We start from the raw sequence: 3,238 nt of genomic DNA, 5'->3' as shown, positions 1-3,238 counted from the left end.
GTTTTTAAAATTAAATTAATCCTTGATAAGAGTTGCTTTTTTAGGAGTTAGTTCTTGACCACTATAGTTTGAAGCCATCTCCATTTTGGTTGACCTGTCTCACCATCAGGCCTGTTACTACTCTCCATGACTAACTGTGTAAGTGCTTATAATAGAATAAATTGCTTTTCTATAAAAAACTTTTCTCAATTATAATTCTAAAATCCAAATGCTTTATTCTAGTATTAGTATATTTTTTAAAATTAGGGGTTCAAGAAATGGATTGGTGGTTAAAAGCACTGTCTGCTCTTCCAGAGGACCTGGGTTTGATTTCTAGCACCCACCTGGCCCCTAACAACTATACAATTACTTCTAATTCCCCATTCAGGGAATCTGATTTCCTCTTTTGGCACTTTATTAAACATGATTTTCCTGTGTAGTCCTGGCTGTCCTGGAACTCATTCTATACCATGCTGGCCTTGGATTCAGAGATCTGCCTGCTTCTGCCTCCCAAGTACTGGGACTGAAGATTTGCACAGCCACTGCCCAGCTTCTTCTGGCATTCTTGGGCATTGGGCACATATGTGGTGCACAAACATATATAATGCAAAATACTCATAACATGTAAAATAAATTTTTTAAAAAGTATAAAAGCAGAGGAAATGTTTTTCCATGTGCTTATCACACAGCTTCAAGTATTAAACTTACCTTTTTAATGATTTTTATTGGTATGTATTAATCTCACATAACTTCATTCTCATACATGTGTATCATGTATTCACTCCTGTGTCCCCTCATGCCCCTCCCATCTGTGCCTTATGTGTACTGAGCCCGAACTCTGCAGAGCTGAATCCCTCGCCTTGCTGTACGGTTATTTGAAGGCAAATCCCAGGTCTGTCACCTGCCTGTCTCTTGAAGACAGCAACTCTTGATTTAATAGAGTTCTAAGTTTTTAATCCATTTGGAGTTTACTTTGGTGGTTTGTGCTGTTTCAGGGACTTTGTTTTCTTTCCAAACAGCTTGCTGTCTCAAAACCATATGTTGAGTAATCCAGGCATCTGTCTGCTAATAAGAGATACTGTCCTGGTCAGCCACAGAGTTCTTGTGTTCTGATCCCGCTCAGCTTTCTCCTCTGTGCTGCATTGTGACATTTGTGCTTTTATTTTATACTTATGTCACTTGGAAAAACACTTAAAACTTAGTTATCAGGCCAATATAAAGAACCCCAATCTAGTGGAAAATCAAGGGAAAGAGTTGCAGTGAGCCTGTCTGTAATAAGGACATCTGCTTTCTTTCAGCGACCCTCTCAAGTGGAGAGCAGTGATTGGAACCAATGACCTCTCCCGGCGCCGCTCCCACATCAGGAATACTCAAGTAGTAGCAACCATCACCCGACCAGACTTCATTCTGGAAACGTTCGTAAATGATATCGTGCTGTTCCGTCTAAGGAAAGCTGTGAGTTATAATGACTTTATTCAGCCTATTTGCCTACCTTTTGGTGTTTTCCAAAAACTGGACCAAAACACAGAGTGTTTTATAAGTGGCTGGAGAAGAACCAAAGAAGAAGGTAATTATAGTCTGAACTCAGTTGATACATACACACCTTCCTGGTTATTGGCAGAGGGAGGGAATCCGCTTACGTATTAATATCCTTGTGTATATTTCTTTCAGGTGATTGAGTAGTTCACTGATTGTGCTAGGGATCAAATTTAGTGCTTTGCACGCACTTGGGAAGCAGTCCAACATTAAGTTTTATTCTTGCCCCATTTTATGTATTTATTAATTTATTTTTACCTTTTTACCCAAAAGCTAAAAAATGAAGTTTTATAATCCATGAAAAAGAAAATTTTTACTTTGTTTTTTTTTCTTATGGGAGAGAGAAATTTCCTTGCATAAGCAGAAATATAGAGGAGCCTGGTCATAAACACCAAAGATACTTGAACTAATTGCAGACGTTAGGGTGTCAGCGTTTCTGTAGCCCAGGACTCCGAGTTGAAGAGAGAACTGTGACAAAAACGCCCCCCTTGAATCAAAAGTTTGGGACTCCCCGGGACTGACTAGTTTCCTTTTCGCTTAATGCCCTATGCAGGATTAAGCAGGAGGCTGCGTGGGGTTGTCTCACACATGGAGAACAGGAAAGTCCTGTCTTTGTAAGAGCATCAGGAGTGCCGAGACACAGCATGTGTGTGTCTCAGGCCCCTGTCCCCTCATATCCTGCTGCATCATTCTGTTTAACAAGCCAGTAGTTTAAGGTTGTTCTAGTTCAGTTTCTTATGCTGTGATAAGCTCCATGATCACAGCAGTGTGGGAAGGAAGAGCTTATTTGGCTTACCTAGCCCCATCACAGTCTGTTATAGATGGAAGTCAGGCAGACGACAACCATGAAGAAAGACTGCCCACTGACTTGTGCCCATGGCTTCCAGAACCTGCTTTCTTGTTTGCTTGATTTTTTTCTTTGTTTGTTTGTTTGTTTGAGGCAGAGTCCTTCTACAGAGCCCTGGCTTTCCTGGAGCTCTCTATGTAGATCAGGCTGACTTTGATCTCAAAGAAGTCCACCTTGTTTGTTTGTTTGTTTGAGGCAGAGTCCTTCTACAGAGCCCTGGCTGTCCTGGAGCTCTCTATGTAGATCAGGCTGACTTTGATCTCAAAGAAGTCCACCTGCATCTGTCTCCTATGTGCTGAGATTAAAGGTGTGTACCACCATATCTACTTCAGTTTGCTTTCTTATTCCATTCAGGGCCAATGCCAAAAAGTGGCACCATCCACAGTAGGCAGGCCCTCCCACATCAATCAGTAATCAAGAAAATATCCACAGTCTTTCCACAGGCCGGCCTGATGCTTTTCCGGTGGGTCAGGTGTGTGTCACATTGATAGAAGCAGCACAGAGAGGATGGGTGTCAAGAACTGAGACTTTATGGAAACAGTGGCCAACATGTGTAATGCGACTGGAGGCAAAAGAATCACAAGTTCCAGGTCATCCTCAGCTATATGTAGGATGAGCACAAGGCTTTCCTAGGCACATGAACTCCTGTCTCAACACCTCCCTGCCCCCATTCTCCCCTACCACTCCATCCATGCTCCTTTATCAAGCAATAGCTAGGACTCAAAGTTGTCTTTGTGACTCTCAGGTTTTATTCTGCCTTTAACTAGCGAATTGACCTGTTCTTGAGAGCATTACAGGCCAGTTTGGAGCATACGAGATCAAGTACTGAGATTTGTTTTCCATTGCACGTGAACCCAGTAAGTATGGATTTTTTTT

This window comes from Microtus ochrogaster, chromosome X (assembly GCF_000317375.1).
Source record: "Microtus ochrogaster isolate Prairie Vole_2 chromosome X, MicOch1.0, whole genome shotgun sequence".
Lineage (NCBI taxonomy): Eukaryota > Metazoa > Chordata > Mammalia > Rodentia > Cricetidae > Microtus > Microtus ochrogaster.
This window is presented reverse-complemented; position numbering follows the sequence as displayed.